General features: G+C 39.6%; 1 long non-coding RNA gene across 2 annotated transcripts; it reads right to left on the reverse strand.

Annotated features, from left to right (window-relative positions):
• Window positions 1–6,087: 6,087 nt before the first annotated feature.
• LOC124292789 lies at window positions 6,088–18,328 on the reverse strand. Of its 2 annotated transcripts, XR_006902712.1 has the most exons (4): window positions 18,318–18,328; window positions 6,844–7,192; window positions 6,398–6,599; window positions 6,088–6,318 (listed from the first exon to the last, which is right to left on the reverse strand). It is a non-coding gene; the product is annotated as an uncharacterized LOC124292789 (long non-coding RNA). The 2 variants fall into 2 exon arrangements; XR_006902711.1 differs by lacking the exons at window positions 6,844–7,192; window positions 18,318–18,328 and having other exon boundaries at window positions 6,398–6,695.
• Between the last annotated feature and the right edge of the window lie 444 nt (window positions 18,329–18,772).

Raw genomic sequence — 18,772 nt, forward strand, 5'->3', positions numbered from 1 at the left:
TATCAATCCTTTTTTTTCAAATAAATTCATTTAACATTTTTCACTTTAAATTTAGTTCGAAGTTGACTTCGAATCTCATTGATTGATGAAAAATTTCGACCTTCGCCTTCGCTCGTCTGAGCTCAGAGTAGATTCAATTGTTTATTTGCGAGTTTCCCCAGAAACTCCTTTCGCCCGAGTCAATTCCCGTTCTCGTGAGGAAGAATCGAACATTTGTTTAGAGCTCCTCAGAACTATTCATGAGGTTCATGAGGATTGATTGATAAAACAAACCTTTTCTTCTTTATCAGATCCCATCTTGGTTATTAATGCAGAAGCTACGGCTGATCAAGTTTTTAAAGATTTTTGTACTTCCTTGACATGCGTAGGTTAACCTATACTTGCTTTATGGAGGAATGAATCTAATTAAGTAAAAGATAAAAAAAAGTAAAATAGATTTTCTATATTGGAATAACACAAAGATTACATGAAATTGTGTTTCAATATTTGCTTTCCTGCAATCATCATTTTGTGCAGCTGGTCTCCATTTTGTAGGTTCGAGGCGGGGTAACGCTTTATTAGTCGAAATCGGGTTTCGGTCAGTTTGATTTTCTGCGTTCTACCTAACGATTAGTCGGAATCGGGTTTCGGTCAACTTTATTTTCTGTGTTGTACCTAACAATAGCCCCGAGCGTTGCTCTGTAATTAAGAGAGAATGATTTTAAGATAGGCTTGATTTTTTACGGAATTAAAATTAAATTATTTCTCATTAATTAACAAACTTTTCAAAGAGCTTACATTTGTTGTCATCAAGGCGGAGCATATATTTTCGCTGCTGTTCTCGTCGTCTAATTTTTCGCTCTTCTATGTCCGTCACATTGGTTGGTCGTCTTCTTGATTTATTTTCCAAATCAATAATCACAATCGATTCTTCTAATTCTTCGACAACCTTCGTTGAATTATTTTTACTACCGCTCTGCCGGTTATTCTCCAAAACCACCTTCTTTATATTATTTTTTTCATTATATTTGCGTTGCTGTTCACTCCGCAAAACACCTCTTTCTCTTGTGGTCAACATCGATCCTGGTCGTCCTCTTGCCTGGTTACACGAATATTTGTTGGATATTATTCTATGGCTTATTTGGTTCTTCGCACTTACAATTTCATTTTCCTCTTTCTCTTGTGATACTTCCGACCATCCACCATCTTTATCGCCTTGTCTGCTGCTTGAAACTCCTCCTTTCTCCATTGTCATCGTAAATCCTGGCTGTCCTTTTGACTGTTTGGTGATATATTTAGGTTAACTATCATTTGCTTGTTACTTTTGATACTTATTAGTCTCTACCCGAATTTTATTTTGGTTCTGCAAGATATCAAAGTGTCCACTGTCACCGTCGCCGGTGAAGAGTAGCGAGAATTGTGTTTCATTTTGGGATCCGCTTCGGTGTGGATGAATTTGTTCTTCGCGATACACGATTAAACATATCTTAAAAATGTCAGCAGCTGCAGATAATTCTGCTTCTCCCCCGTAACTTCCATTTTTATTCATATGTGATTTGTGATCACCAGGTGACCTAATCACAGCGCCGTTTGACTCATTACCTGTAATAAAACCCGCAAATGTAGACCAATTATCCACTATATTTGAAACGATACTCAGTCTCGCCTCTGCGTGTCTATCTTGAGTGCCGTATACACAATACGCCAGCGCGCGAAAAAGACAATTCCCGTCGGGAATCATCTCGATAATTTTCGTTTGCATGTTCATTTTTTGCGTGTCAGAAACAGATATCTATAAAGATATTTGTCAAAGACTGTCATAAACAGCCGATGACAGCTGTCAAAGTAAGTTTTGTTTGCTAGTTGGTTTTTGTTTTGTTTTCTGCATCTCACCCCACCGCCAACTTCATGCGTATACTATTGTTATTATAATCTTTTTTATACTATTGTTATTATAATCTTTTTATACCTGTTCATTTGTTCGAAACGTTTTTATTAGATAGAGTGATGTGTATGTAATTTTTCTGTTCCAGTTTTATGTGATCATATCATTGGTTCTGTGCATAACGTCAACTTCGTTTAATTATTTGTATTTTTTTTAATTGGTCCTGCGTCAGCTTCGGTTGACTTTTCCTTCTGCATTGTTTTGTATCCTTTCAATAATTTCTTCAGTGTCATTTTGTTACGGTCAATCTCTTCAATATCATTGATCGATTTGCATAGAATATATATCGAATTAGCTGAAAAGAGAAAAGGAATCTACAGGATGCCGTAAAATTCGCGCAGTTCGAGTAGACTATCGTGTAGTTTGCAAAAAACTAAGACTAAAGTTGCTATCAAATAGAACGAACGACTCGGAGACTGATTTCAAGCACAAAATGTTTGCAAATAATGGTGAATTAATAAATAGTGAACTTTTGTTGAATCAGGTCGTCATTGATTTTAATTCATTCGAACGATCAGATTAATTTTTTTGCTTCATCTATAAAGTGTGTATTAGAGTGACTGGAAAAAAAACTTTTTTTCCATTCTCCCACCAGCTAAAACTCAAGTTTGAGACCTCCAAATACACGTAACTTTTGTAGAACCGTAAAAAATTCTTCAAGGTCGCAAAATTGCATTTTCGATTTCCCGTTTAAATAACACGGGAAGCAACCTGTTCGTTCTGTCTGTAATTGCTAAGTTACGAATCCGAAATCTTACAACAATGACCAATTGATGTTCTCATAGGAAATTTAATGCTCTACATAAAAGGTCTCTTGTCATTTTGTGATAAGTGTCTTCGTTCAAAAGTTATTCAAGGTCAAAGTTGAACTCGGAATAAATTTCAACATTTTTCACTTTTCTGGCAAAATTATCAGACTTATCGCAAATGTCACGGGACTTTTTCATCTAACATGTTATTTTGTATAAAATTATGTATTTGTTTAAATAATTAAAAAAATATTTTTAGGTATTCTATATTTTTTTCTTTGTTTCGGTTATTTTCGAGTATACAAGGTTGATCATTTTCTCTTCATAAATAATTACTGTGGTCTTTTTTTAGTGGTTGGATAAAGATTATGATGATGCCCAACGACTTGAAGAACGTATTGTTCTTGCTTTTTATTTTTTGTTAAGGACGAATTATATTCTTCAATCAATGCTACGCCGCGCTTTGCAATATCGTTGACTACTTTTCAATTTGTAAATGTCTGCACGCACTTCGCAAGAGAAGGATCAGCTACCCATACTTCGGGAGATTTTTCGAGAAAATCAGATGGCAAGTCCAAAATTTGAAATAAATTTAATGATTTTTTAGTCATGAAATCACTTATATCTTTGTACGCTAATGTCTCGAAATTCGCCTTATTTATTGCAACTCGATTTACTGTGATAGTTTAACCTTCTTGTTGCTTTATAGCTTTTACCATCTTCGATTTTGTTCGGATCGATACAGTGTCATCGAAAAAAGCCAAAGGTTCAAGTATCACCGACAAATATCATAAGTGGTTGCCGAATTTTGACACAGATGCGTTTAAGATATCGGCATTCATACGCCGATATACGATCAAACTTTCCGTCGGCTCCAGGTCGTGGTTAGGAACTTGTATCGCGAGTGGAACACTGAACCACGATATGACGTTCAGTGTAACGATAAAAACGCAAATGTATTTCAGGCCATTTATTTCGCATATTCCCAATGTTAATTATTTTCGAAACATGTACATTTTTAAGCAGTACAATGCTTTTGCAAGTCATCGCGCATGGTGTACAGCTCCTGGAGCTATGAAACTAATTCCTCGAGGTGGTTCGGAGCCCAAGAATATGCAGCATAACTTCAAAAATTCTTTGCATCGTCCCTAGGCTGCGATACCTAAAGTCATGAAAAATAAACATTTTCAAGCCGAAATGAAACAAACAAGCTATATACAAATAACTCTTCTTTGATTTGACTATTCGACTATTCTCAAAGAAAAAAAAATCATATATGCACGCAACCGTTCACAGAAATTGCACAGAATATTTCATATCTTGTCAAACTTGTCATACCTCGGATTGATCTCGCATGAAAGATAGAATTTCTTCTTTACTTTCGTTAAGAATTTCACTAATAGACTCGTCGTCCAGGCCTGTCTCATATTTTTCCTGATCAATTTTCGACCATTCTTGTTAAGAGCGTTTGAATACTGGTACATTCCGACCTGTTGTCGTCGGCCAACAAGTCTCGAAGACAGTTCGGAGAATCAACTCGTTGATATGATGTTGACAGGCCAAGTGGAGTAGTTTTCGTTGCAATTTTTTTTCGATCAACACACACGCTCCATTCAAACGTCCTGTGAATAAAATAATATGAAGAAAACGCAAGATATAAAAATTCTATAAAAAATTGGTTCTCCAGAATTAATTCAAGAATTGTGAAATACAATTTTTCAAACAAAGTATAAACTGTTACTTCAACGCATCAATGCGAAAAGTTGTTTGAAAACATGTTTAAATTACATAAAATATAATAAGAAAACTGTATGATATTCAATGTAACTGTAAAAAATTTGTAATTAATGAATTATATTTTTTCGATCGTTTACGATCACCCGTTATTGAAAAACAAAAGTTCCTAATAATTTTTTACCTGTGTTCGCACTTGTCGTATCAAAGCACATAGCTTAACTCTTTGGGAAAGATTCGGATAGATAGGGTCTCGATTACATCTGTCGCCACACTTTTCTTCACTCGCGTTGGAAAGTTTTCGCACAATAAGCAGCTGTCCAGTAGGGCGATTCTGTAACTCGTTATAAGAATAACGATTCGGAACGCTATCGTAACGATAACGAATTTCGCCGCGTGTAACGACAATCTCATAACGACGGTGCGATTCCGTAACTACGGAAAGCGACACTTCGACGTTACAGAATGGGATAACGAATCGTCGTTATGGATACCGACAGGAAGTGACGTATTGTGACAAATCCTTAGTAAGTAACTACAATTTTATCGAAACTCGCCTTAAAATAGTTGAAATTCGTGCCGCGGTGGCGCGCATGAAGGTTTAAATCGAGGCGCGCACAATCACTCAGTCACAGTCAGTTCAAATCCATCGTATAGTGAACATTGTAAATATAAATATCATTATTGTTATTATATCTTAACACCGTTTGATACTTTTAATAAATTTTAATACAAGTAAAAAAATTTATTTGCACTCATACTCTTAAAAGGAGCCCTTTGACCACGTGTCGTGAATCCCCATGCAGCGTTTACTGCTTCTACGTTTTCCTCACTATTCTTTTTGCATGGACCACCATTGGGTTCTTCACGTAGAACCAATATTCTGAAGAGTAAAATTATATAACTACTCCCATTTTTTACTAAAAATCATAACTGTAGCTGTAATATTTTCAATACTTCAAGAAGTCTTTGAGTTTGTTAATTTCATGGAGGCAAAGCTATTTAAAAACAATACCACTTGAAAAAAAAATTGAAGTCTAGTTTAGAATAAAGATTTTTCACGTTTTTATTTTTTGTTCGGGTTAAAAAAGGTGAATATTTTTTATAAAATAAAGTTATACTTTAAAAACACAATTGAATATTTCTTTATGTACAAACAATTGTAGACATTATAGTTGAAGGAATGTAAATTCGAAAAATTGGTGATTTTGAAAAATTAACGACGGAGCCAGGAATCGAACCTGGCGTCAAGAGATGCTTGACCGGAGCCTTACTCCTATGAGCCTATGAGATTTTGATGAAATAATATCTGTGCATTGAAGATATTAAAGAAATGAAATGACATGGAATTTTGAAAAAGGTACGCCAAGGCGGTACGTCGGAGCGTAACACCGCCCTGACTCTGTTGTCGTTAATTTCTCTCATCACCTTTAAACATTATACTTGTTGGCAATTTAACCATAAACATCATTCTATATTCTATATTCTATTCTTCCGCATCATGGAAGTTGGGAAATCTTTCTCTCATAATTTGTTGTTGAATTCGTTGAGCCAAAGCGCGTGGTCCTCGTCTGTTGTATTCTTCATCTTGATCCATCGGATCAACATCATTCTCTACGGGATGAGCTATCGGTGCTAGTTGTTCGTCATCTTCATTGTTTGATCGTAGTTGCACTCTCATGTTGTGCAGTACTGCACACGCATTAACAATTTTCGCTGCGAACGCTGGTTCGTACATCAAGACTCGCTGGTATGACAAGCATCTCCATACAGATTTAAAAACTCCAAAAAACCGCTCGACGACGCTTCTAGCCTTACATAGTTGTTGTGTATATTGATGTTGTCGCGTATCTTCAGGAAAATTGGCCAGAGGTGTTAACAGCCAAGGCTCCAACGGATATCCAGCATCACCTGATGGAAAATATATTGATTTAGAAAAAAGTAGACTAAATATAATATGCATATTATTTATATAAAACTCAAACTGAACCTATGCTGCTTTGCTGAGGTGTTAACCAAGATTCATCACAGCTTCTTGAGGCAGGCGAAAAAGGCTGAGAAACTCTTCTCGTGGTAGCTGAAAAGGATTCTGAGCATCTCTCAGTCGCCTTCTTTCCACACGACGTTCGAGTCGACGTAATCTTTCCTCAAGAACCAATACATCCCAAGCAAGGTATTCGATAGCCATGATCCTTTGAGATTGAAGATAATCAAAGAAACAGCGTAAATAATAGACTTAATAGTAGAAATGAATTATTAATGAAATTAATGAATAATTATATTTGTGGAAGCAAATTTGTGGGTTCTTCGGAGCAATACCACAATTTATAGGTTATGTTATTCTTTTTTAGAAAATAATGAAATCTATTCTACAATTTTTTCTGAAGTCAATCTGCATTGATAATTCCTAATTACTGCAAAATTCAACTTGTTTACTTGTTATTTCAAACGGCGTAATTATTTTTCACTTTCGTAGCACTTTTCGAAGCACGTTCTCGGAGTCCAGAAAAATATGGGAAACGCACACCACTCCTCTAGCTCGTGTGCAAAGTGTCGTTATAATGGTCGTTATAGCGTACCGAGGGGGTCTCTGAGCCTCGCTATCCGCTCGCACCGTAACGACGTCATAACGACACTTTTCGTTACTAATAACGACAAAACTCGCTAAGAATAGTGTACAGAATCGCATTTGTCGTTATAATAGCGACGCGGTCGGTAGCATAACGAAACTTGTCGTTATGAGTCCATAACGACAGCATAACGAGTTACAGAATCGCCCTACAGGCTGTCCTGAACCGATTCCCTATACAATGACTGGCAATCTTTCAACATTTCCTGGGCCAGCCATTTCAGGAAGAAGCTTGCCGTCCCAATGACCGACTAATATCTCAGTAGCATGGCAAGGGGGGTTCTACACGCAGTTTCCTGTTACCGACACTTACCGACACTCTCCCCAGGCTCAAACCCTTTTCCGCGATAACGTCACAGTATGCCGTACCGACTTAAGATCAAAACCGTGCAACCTTACCGACAGTTGTATCGATCCAAGGTCAAAATCGTGCTGTTTCTCCGACCGAAAGTCAAAGTCTCTATGTAGTGCTCGCCTGCCAACGGTAGAGAGTGTAGAGGGGGGCGTGAACTTTTTTACCGTCCCGCATTCTATTTCCACGATAGGACTACTGATGTGTAACGTCAACCACCCCACATTCTTTTCCCATGGTATAGATGCTGATGTATAACATCAACCACCTCACATTCTTTACCCACGTTATCAACCACGCGATAATCCGAAATTAATGGTTCGAATAATTGTTTTTCATCAGCTCGGATATCGCAGATGACGACATTCCAAAATTGATGGTTCTGAGAATTGTTTTTCATCCGCTCGGATATCGCTGATGTGTAACATCAACCACTTCACATTCCTTTCCCACGTTATCAACCACGCAACATTCCAAAATTAATGGTTCTGAGAATTGTTTTTCACTGACTCGGATGCCCGTTTGATATCAACCAGGTGTTATTCTTTGTGGCTTGTAATTGTAAAGTTAACTTTACGATGAATTTTAAATGGGCTCAGTCAAGATCAGAGTGCAAGGTCGATCTGCGGTGTTGGGTTACTATCGCTCTAAGAATGCTCAAAGGTGCGCGCGCATACACAAACATACGTACGGCTGCCCCATAAAAAGGACGCTCATCACTGCAAACGATCATGCAGTCTGAACTTGTCAAGAGTACGTGAGGAAAAAGCTCAAGATGGAATCCAAGAGGTGTTTGAGATTGATCGAGATTATGGAATCGGCGTTCAAGATTTCAACTGAAAAATCGTCAACAGCAGAGATTCAGAAATGGATAAAATTCGAAAGTAAAAATATTCGGCTTCTGAACAAAATTTTGCGGAAGGCTTCATCGATTAAAGGAAAGGTGAAAATTATCACATCGATCGCACTCTTGAAAGCGCTCGCGGAAAAATTCGAACGTCTTCAGAAAACAGGTGGAGGTACGCGGAAAGTAAGAAAAACCGATCGAGTTCACTGGAAAGACTTGGAATCAGCTTTCGAGGGGAGAATTCGAACTGGATTCATGGTCGATTTGAAGCATAAAGATGTGAAGAGATTTCTAGAGAAGGCAAGCGTACTAGCTGTGACAAGACTGAAAAACGTTTTGGAGAAAGACAGGAGCTTGGAAGCAAACGTTATCCTGACTTGTAAATTTCGAGTTAAAAAAGATGATCACACGGTAGAAGAGATCAAATTTTTTAATACGAAAAATGTAATCATCCTCCAGACAACGGATACAAACGAATGGTTCATCGAAAACGCGATGAAGCGTTTGTCGAGAAAGGTAGAAGATTTCCAGGAAAAGGATTCAGGCTGGTCCTTACTTGAAATTCTAAATCTGGCCGTCAACATTAACAAGTACGAGCCAATACGAGTCGGTGTGTGCACATACACACCACTACCCAAAGATATTCAGGATAAGAAGGCTGTCGTCAACATCCGCAGCGGCCACTCGTACTGCTTTCTATGGTCGATCACCGCAGCCCTCTTTCCAGCCAACAACAACAATCCCGGTGAAATTACTTCATATCCGCATTTCAGCTTAGTGCTACGGTATGATGGTATGAAGTTTCCTATAAATCAAGACAAAAACACCATTTCAAAATTTAAGAAACCTAATGGACTGTCCATTAACGTTTATGGTACAGACCAAGGTGATCGGAAGAAAAGTGAAATAGTACTGATTCACCTGAGTCAAAACGAGTCTGACAAACCTACAATTCATCTTTCAGTCTTAGAGTCTGAAATTGTTGACGGTGATGATGATGATGATGATGATAACGATGGTATGGAAAATTATAAAAAGAATTCAACACACCATTTCGCATGGATTCGAAATTTGTCTAGATTAAAAACTTCCCAAATTTCCGAACGCTCACATCAGATGTGGTTGTGCGATAGGTGTTTATCACACTTTCAATCTGAAAAGTGTTTGTTCGAGCATAATGTAGATTGCATAAATTTAAACAAAACTAGAGTTATCTCGCCAGCGGAAGAGGACAAGATTCTAAAATTTAAAAATTTCGAACATAAAAAATCCGTTCCGTTTTGCGTTTACGCGGATCTAGAATGTTTACTACAGCCCGCTCTTGAAAGTTTTGGGGAAAATAGAACAATTTATCAGAAGGATCTTCCGTATAGTATAGCTTACTATCTACATTGTGCGTTTGACGATTCAATTTCAAAATTTAAAATTAATTATGAAGAGACTTGCATTGAATGGTTTGTGAATGAGTTAGAGGAATTGGCACATTCGTTAGAAGCTTATTTCAAAACTGTTGTACCGATGGAACCGCTCAGTTTCAATCAAATCAACGAATTTCATTCAACAATAGTGTGTCACATTCGTGGAAAATCGTTCACACTCACAGACGTAAAACATCGTGATCACTGCCATTTCACAGGAAAGTACGGTGGTGCTGCTCATCGAGGTTGCAATCTAAATTACCAAAATTCGCACACTATCCCAGTGATATTCCACAATCTGTCGGTTTACGATTCGCATTTTCTGATCAAAGCGTTAGCTACATCGTTCGAGGGCACAATTGAGCTTCTACCCGTGAACAAAGAAAAGTACATCTCTTTTACAAAATATGTCAAGGGGACAGATATAAAGTTTAGATTCATAGATTCGTACCGTTTCATGTCCAGTAGTCTTGAGAAATTAGCGACATATCTCTGTGATGATCAAAAATCGATAACACGTAAATTTTATCGTAGCTCAGTAAAATTTCAGTTATTGACCAGAGACGAAGTGTTCCCGTACTAATATATAGACAGTTGGGAGAAGCTCGAGGACAGACGTCTACCATCCAAACAACAATTTTACCCAAAATTAAATGATCGCGATATATCAGACGACGAGTATGCACATGCATATGAAGTTTTGCAAACTTTTAACGTTCAAACTTTGGAAGAGTATTCGGACTCGTATTTACAGACGGACGTGTTTTTACTAGCTAAAGTTTTTCAAAATTTTTGAAAGAGCTGTTGGGCAACGTACAAACTGGACCCGTTACATTACTACACTGCGCCCGGTCTGTTGTTTGATGCGATGTTGAAGTGTACCGACATCGAGCTCGAGCTTCTCACCGACATAGATATGGTTATGTTCATCAAAAAAGGTATTCGAGGTGGTGTTTTACAGTGCTCGAACAGATACGCAAAGGCTCACAACAGGTACATGGGGGAGGCATTCGATCCTGAGGTCGGAGAGTCCTATCTCATGTACTTTGACGTTGATAATTTGTACGGTGCGGCTAAGAGCTTTGCTCTGACATACAGTTCCTTCAAATGGGTATCAGACTTCGGACAATGCGACGTTTTTACCATCTCGGACGATGCGGAGTTTGGTTATATACTGGAGGTAGATTTGGAATATCCTGAGGAACTGCATGAAACTCATAAATATTCACCATTCTGTCCGGAGCATTACATACCTCCGATCTCGAATAGTAAGCAACCGGAATTGACGCCCACGCTACTGTTCAAGAAAATCTACGTTGATCACTGTAGCGTTTTGAAACAATGCTTACAATTAGGTCTAAGGTTGCCCGAAATTCACAAAGTTCTCAAATTCAGACAAACCCCATGGCTGAAAAATACATAGATTTGAATACCGATTTACGCAAAAAATCGAACGATGAATTCGAGAAAAAATTTTACAAACTGATGAACAACGCAGTTCTTGGCAAAACAATGGAAAATGTTGGGGAGTATAGAGATGTCAGGCTGATCACGAAATGGAATGGAAGATACGGTGCTAGAGCTACTATAGCCAAACCTAATTTTCACAGCTGCATTGTTTTCGATAAAGACATAATTATCGTCGAAATGAGTAAGACGAAAGTCAAGTTGAATAAACCATTGTATGCAGGTTTCTCCATCATGGATCTGGCTGAAACACATATCTACGATTTTCATTATAATTATATTGAACGGAAATTTGGCAACCGAGCAAAATCAATGTCTACGGATACCGACAGTTTGATTTAAAATTTTACCGTCCCCGACATATAAGAACATACGAAGGAGGACTTGCATGAATTCGATACGTCTGATTATCCGCTTGACAACGTTTATAAAATGCCTCTAGCGGACAAAAAGTTCTCGGCTTGATAAAAGATGAGAATAACGGAAAAATAATGTTGGAATTTGTAGGATTAAGAGCTAAATTGTACGCATTCCGAGTCTTCGGAGATGAGAAAGACAATAAACGTGCCAAAGGTGTCAAAGGATCAGCGTTGAGAAAAATAACTCTGAAACGTGAAAATTTGTCTACAAATTAGCATTTCATATTGAGTCGAAAGCACGAGGTATACACCGTAAAACAGCAAAAAGTGGTACTGAGCTCGAATGACGACAAGAGGATCGTGTTTCAAAACACAACCGATATGCTTCCGTGGGGCTACAAGCGTTTACCTTCGCTTTGTAATTAACGTATCGTAATGTATGTAGGACTTAAATTATAACTGTACCATGATGTATAAAATAACATGATGTAGGACTTAATTTTTACAACTGTACCATGATGTATAGAATATTATTATGCAGGATAGTAAATAAGAACGCTTCGGAAAACAAAAATTGTACAATGATGCGTATTTCTGTCGATTATCTAAAAAACGAAGATGCATACGTGTTACGTATCGGGTATAAAATAAAGAGGCACATACGTTTCGACAAAAATTCATTGATTCAATGTTACATGTCCGATTTGTTTTTCCAATTGTTGTGTGTATCGTCAAAACCGAACCATTCAACATTTATTTTTCTTCCACGCTTCTTGAGCACCTTCTTTACCAGATAGATATCCGGATGTTCAACCTTGAGGAGCTCTTGTTCGTAGAAACCACCAGCGATGGGTTGATCTCGGTAGTCTTTGAGCTTGTACGTCACAGGATGTGTATTTTCCACTTGACTTATCGGGAATATTTCAGTGATCCGATTGGGAGTGTTAACTTTCTCGAAGATATTTTTGAATTTGCTGATTCGAACCTTGTCGCCGGATTTGAACTTTGCCGATTTGGTAGGTAGCGCTCGAAGCCCCCCGTACACCTGATGTGATAACAAACTTTCGTTTAGAACGGTGACATCCGACGGTTTCATTTGTATGGTTCGATGTTTCATGATGTCGTAGGTCGATATCAAATCGGGTAAGACGTCGAGCCACTTGTAGCTTCTTTGCATACTGAACCGTTTCCACATTTCACCTTTCAGCGTACGATTGAAGCGTTCGCAAATCGGAGCCTTCAAATTACTGTACGTGGAGTAAAGTTTGATTCCGTAGCGTGACATAAGAGATTCAAATTTCGAGTTGTAAACTTCCGATTCTCCGGCGACGTGTAATTTTTTGGTATCCGTCCTTGGACAAGCAAAGATTTCATTGCCTTTGTAACATCATCTCCACACTTGCTCTTAATCGGCACAGCCCATGTGGACTTCAAAAAGATATCAATAACTCTAAGCATGTACTTGTAGCCTTTGTTTTGTCCAGCGTATGACGTCATATCAACAAGATCCGCCTGCCAGTTCTCGTCGATGCCGCGCACGTCTACACGTCGACGCGGGTAATTCCGGCATCCAGGCTTATGCAGTTCCTTCACTAGTGTTTGCTTTTCTTCGTTCATATTCCAACGCTCTTAGACTGGTGTCCAATTTAGAAATGAATTCAGCGTTTCGAACCGACAGGTCTCTGCCTGTTTTAGAGTCAGTGTAAAAGGTATCCAAGGCTTTCTCCGTGGTCAGCTTTAAAGCTTTGATCATTTGATCGAGGTTGTCGATTGGTTTTTGCAGCACGTTGAATTTTCGTCTTGAGATTTTTAAAGTTACAGCATTGTTCGGCTTTGCGGCATCTGCGACATTGCACAGTCTCTTGTTCTGTATATTGTGATGCCCGTCCACTGTTATTTGAAATCCGGCACCCGGAGGACTGCGAGTGCTCGCAGCTGTATTTTTTTTCAGATGCCGTCCAAACACGTCGACGCTCATCTCGGTGATGAATGCAAAAACGATGGAAGCTGCTTAATGAATGATTCCTGCTTCGCATAGTTCTTCGATAATAGAGATTATTTCGTTATTGTGACTCAGATTTCCCGCTGCCTGAGATGCCAGGTGTGAACGAAGACGCTCCATTAACTCGTTTGGGTCATCCCAAAAAAGTTATTCCGTTTCATCACCATGTCGAGTGATCATAGCTTCCAGAAGTCGACCTTTATCCATTCGCCGAGGTGATGAGGAATAATCCATCAATTCCGCATTGACATTTCTAAATTTGTAACTGTTATCGTTTAGAACAGCTCGATCGGAAGAGTAATACTTTTTATGCGCGTTCGTTGCAAGGATTATGTTATTAAAATTTTCCCGATCTCCGGCGCTGACATATGAACCGTCAGGCTTCTTTTGAACAAAAGTTCCAGCGAGCTCTTCGTTTTTAAGTGAAGCATATTGCCAATACGGATGAAGTCACTCTCAAAATATATCAACGAATCACCAATCATTAGTCCGTTTGAGAGGTTGCGTACACCGTACACGTTGTCCAATTCACTTTTCGTTTTCGCATCTCTCATCAGTTCAAAATACTCATCCTCGATTTTCTCGACCGGTGTTTCTACGATTGTTTCATATCCTGCCGAAGCAAAGGAATCGTCCATTTCCGAGACGGTTTCGTTTTCCGTTTCATATTTCATCTGCTTCATTTCTTCTTTAATTTCTTCCACCTCTTGTTCGGCAGGTTTGGTATCTTTTGTAACATTCACCAGTTCTTGCAACGGAGTCACTACTGGTTTGAAAACGTCACTCAATTTCTGAGTCGTAGATTCCTTGCCCTTGAGCAATCTGTGTTTTCGACGGATCGCAGCACTTGCTTGAGCGATCTGATGTAGGACATCTTTTTGCTTGGAAATTTCAGAGCTCTGCATGTTGACGCAACTGAGTCTGCAACGCTACTGCGTCTCTCGCTCGAAAACGTTAGATTTTATTCCTTTTCCAGGCTAACAAAAGAATCGAATCCCCTCCTTTATCGTTCTTCGTTGAGCTCACTTTCTTTGTTGATCACCAGAAACCCGTACTTCCCACCGTCACAGCATGTAGAGCACCCAATTTTAAACTCAGTGTAAAACAGATCGGTGTTTACATGTTTGTTGTATACGTGTCTCAGGTTCATGTCGTCTTGTTTGAATAAGAAGAGTAAGTTTACGTTGTCGCGCACGAGATGTTTGGGAATCCGCGCGTACGTCTGACAGAGATAGAAACAGTCAACGTCGTGATGTCTACCCATGCAAAAGTAGGCTCTAATATTATCCTGCTTCTCGCACGCTACATCGTCAAATATGATTCTTGAGTTGGGCTGTGCTTCTTCCTGTGTAATTACTTGTTCACGCTCGGTAAACGCAAAATATTCCGTATTCTCAACAGTGACCAACAATTGCTTTAACAATTGGTGTTTCGGTTGGTTGAAAGATTTTGAGTAGATGTTGATATTTCCAAATCTGCGTTTGTTGGGATTGGTTATGAGTGTGAACAACGCATTAGTTTGACCACAATTCGACGGTCCACAGAATACTGCACCTATACTATTCGGGATTAATTCACCGTGCCGTTTATGCCTTTTGACATTTTGCTCCGAAAGTTTGTCAAAATTCATTACGGGAAGCTCAGTAGGTTGTTTCTCAAACCGCATTTCGGACATGACTGATCGGATGTGCCACAAATATCACGTTTTGAAGCACTTTTCTTCAGTCAGCGCACGAATATAATCGCGTACAGAGATAATTGAGGCAGCAGGCGACAAAATTGTGGCAAGGGTCTGGTGTATAAAATCATCAACAGCTTTCCAGTCGAATTGCATGTACCTGGTTATCAGTACTGTGGGCCTGGTACAAAATTAACAAAGAGACTCGCGCAGGGTTATGCGGGAATCAATCTTCTGGACGCAGCTTGCAAGGACCACGACATTGCTTACTTGCAGAATCGTGAAAATCTTGAGGTGAGAAACGAGGCTGATAGGGTGTTGGCTGAGAAAGCTTGGAAACGGGTTTTTGCAAGGGACGCCAATTTGGGTGAAAAACTAGCGGCTTGGGCAATAGCTAATACAATGAAAGTAAAATCAAAACTTGGAATTGGAATTCAAAAATAACAAAATGTGACCTTGGGTAAAATTATAAATGCTGCAAAACGTTCTATGGTTCCAAGCAACGATGCATGAGTACCTATCGAACCTGCACTGAAGGAAGCTGAGAACGCCGTTATAAAAGCGGGTGGTAAATGTAAAGTACGAACACCTCGCGTCCTACCGGTACCTTCAAAAGTCGGTGGTGTTTTACCGTTTCTGATTCCTATTTTTGCTCGACTCAGTGCTACAGGCGCATTAGCTGGGGGTGCGGCCAGTATAGCAAAAACTGTGAACGATGCAAGTGCTGCTGAACGAGAACTGGAAGAGAGCAAACGACACAACAAAACTATGGAAGCTCTCGCGTTGGGTAAAGGGCTTCATATGACACTGTACAAAACAGGTCTTGGTCTCTATCTTTCAAAAAACTAGATGCGATGCTACCACGTCAAGCGTTGACTGGGACTTGTTGAAATATGCAAAAATCTTCAAGGTTCCGCATGTCCGCGGTGTTTTCATGCGAAACGAAATGCTCAAAAACGGTCCACGGAAAAACGAGTCAGCTATAATTAACCTTGACGGCAAAGACGGTCCGGTGATATACTGGGTTGCATACAAGAAACGCGACAATAATATCGATTACTTTGACAGTTTCGGCAACCTTCAATCACTCTGGGACCTCATGGATTACCTCGGCGTTGTTAGTGTTAAATGGAATCATGAAAGGAACCAGGATTATGATACATTTGAATGCGGACACTTGTGGCTGAAATTTCGGAGTGGTGAGCTATATAAATATGAAGCATGATTCATCAAAGTCAGTCTTTCACTTGCAGTCATGGATAATCCGTTAACGTTAACGATTTCGGGAACCTCTTCGATTCTAGAGGCACAATATTTCCCATCGAACTTGCTCGCGATAAAAGTTATGCTCTTGGCTTGGTAGAATTGTTAACCTTTAATTCAATTCCCAACGTTGTTGTTGGTCACAATGAAATTTACGTAGCTCATGAAAGAATCACCATACCTACCGGCAGCTACGGACCATAGGTCACGTTCATCTGCGGTTAGTGGATCAAGAGGAAGACCTGGTTAATATTCGTGGAGAAGTTATTACTGTGAGACTGCATATCAAATCGCATTAAACGATGGGAATTGTATATAACAGACTGTCAAAGAGTAGATATATCAGTAAGTCGGCATGCCCCAATCAAGTCAGTCGTCGATCGATTCTCGAACGGTGAACACCTCAAAACGTGGAGTTCCTGATAGCTCTGGGTCTGAAACTGACACCTTTTGGAAGAAGAATTCCCGACAACTTAAAATCCGATTTTGCTGTTTTATCGTCTGCTACGTACCACGGAGGAAGAAATCTTCAACATTCAAACACCAGTCGTCTTTGACGAATCCGTTGCGCATTACGAGATTCACGCTCAGAAAGCTTACGCCTCGTCAACTTTGAACAACAGCGATGAAATTCGAATCACCGTTCAGCATCAGGATTCATGCATATTACCCACAAAAGTTTGGTACATATCTATGGACGACTCCTCAAACTTGATGATACAGCTACTGTGAACACACAGCTCATAAACAACGCGATCTGTCATCTGTTTGAAGAAATTCGCCACGAAATTATTGCAGTTGAGATTGATAGAAGCAAGCACGTTGGCTTGAAAAGTCTCATGAAGGGTTACGCTTTCCTGCACCCTGGTTAGACCTGGCTGATGGAGAACGCTAGATGGCTTGATGTAGAAGAGAAGAAAAAATCAACTGATGCCGAGGGCAATTTTGACGTACTGATACCGCTCAGCATGATATTAGGTTTCGCCGAAGACTACCGCAAGATCGTTGTCAACGCTAAACATGAGTTGATTTAACGAGACCTAAAACTGACGTCAAAGCAATCATGCGGACTCAGGAGCAGGAATTCAAAATCACGATCAATGCAGTGGAATGGTTATTACCGTATTCGAAACTCGCGGATCTGAAAAAAGTCGACCTACTGAATTTCATTCAGAAAGATCTGCCTATTTCGATGAGCTTCCGCAGTTGGAAATTGTACGAATATATCTTACTTCCCACAACATCAAAACACGTTTGGACTGTGAAAACTTCCACTCAGCTTGAAAAACCAAGTTACGTCATTTTGGGTTTCGAAACAAGTAGAAAGAACAAGATCGGCAAGAACGCAAGTCATTTCGATCATTGCAATATCACGGACGTCAAGCTATTTCTAAACTCTTAATCTTATCCGTACGGTAACCTGAACCTCAACATGAGTCATAATCGGTACGCGCTCCTGTACTAGATGTACGCAAACTTCCGAACTACCTACTACGACAAGAACCCCGAGCCGTTGTTGACAAAGAGTGAATTCCTTCGAGACGTCTCTTTATTCGCTATCGACTGTTCAAGACAAAATGAATATTTGAAGTACGGACCCGTCCACATCCGTCTTGAATTTGGAGCTGAAGCCAACTTTCCCGCTGAAACATCGGCGTACTGCTTGATTGTTCACGATCGTATTGTCGAATACAACCCGCTCAGTGGTGGGGTCAAAACGTTGATATAAAAGCTGACCCATTCAAATCATCTGGCACAGTTCTAAGATGGAGCTTATCGTTGACATACAAGGCCTTCGTAGACCTTTCAACAATATCTTGACATTAAAAGAATTGGTTATAATTTCAATCCCCTCGGAAGCATCTCCATCAATGTTTATCTTCAAGCCACCTTACGAATGGGATTGCCTGGACGTCAAATACAAAAGCCAAAATTCTTGGTTAAAACGCGATGTTCACGGTTTATCTTGGAGCTATGGAACCAGAGATGAGTAGGGAGATCTCCAACGCTCGGCTTTTCGTGATACCAGCTAGATTGGAGCGTCGACGTGACACCTAGACGGCCACGCACCGAAGGTGGCCCATTTCCGACCTGACACCTAGGCGGCCATGCACCGAAGGTGGCCCACAATCGTGTATATATAGATATACTCGGTCGCTCGAGCAAGTGGTTGCCAATCGCGTCCTTGTCCCCGCTCGCACAGATGTTTCCAGGAATGCATGAATTGGGATTTTTCTTGTTTCAATTATGAATGTCAGTGAATAAAAGTATCTCCAGATTTGATAAATTTTGGATTCAATTAGCGGACGCTAAACCAAAATAATTAACCATTCCCAGCCCGAATACTTAT

Source organism: Neodiprion lecontei, chromosome 1, assembly GCF_021901455.1.
Source record: "Neodiprion lecontei isolate iyNeoLeco1 chromosome 1, iyNeoLeco1.1, whole genome shotgun sequence".
Lineage (NCBI taxonomy): Eukaryota > Metazoa > Arthropoda > Insecta > Hymenoptera > Diprionidae > Neodiprion > Neodiprion lecontei.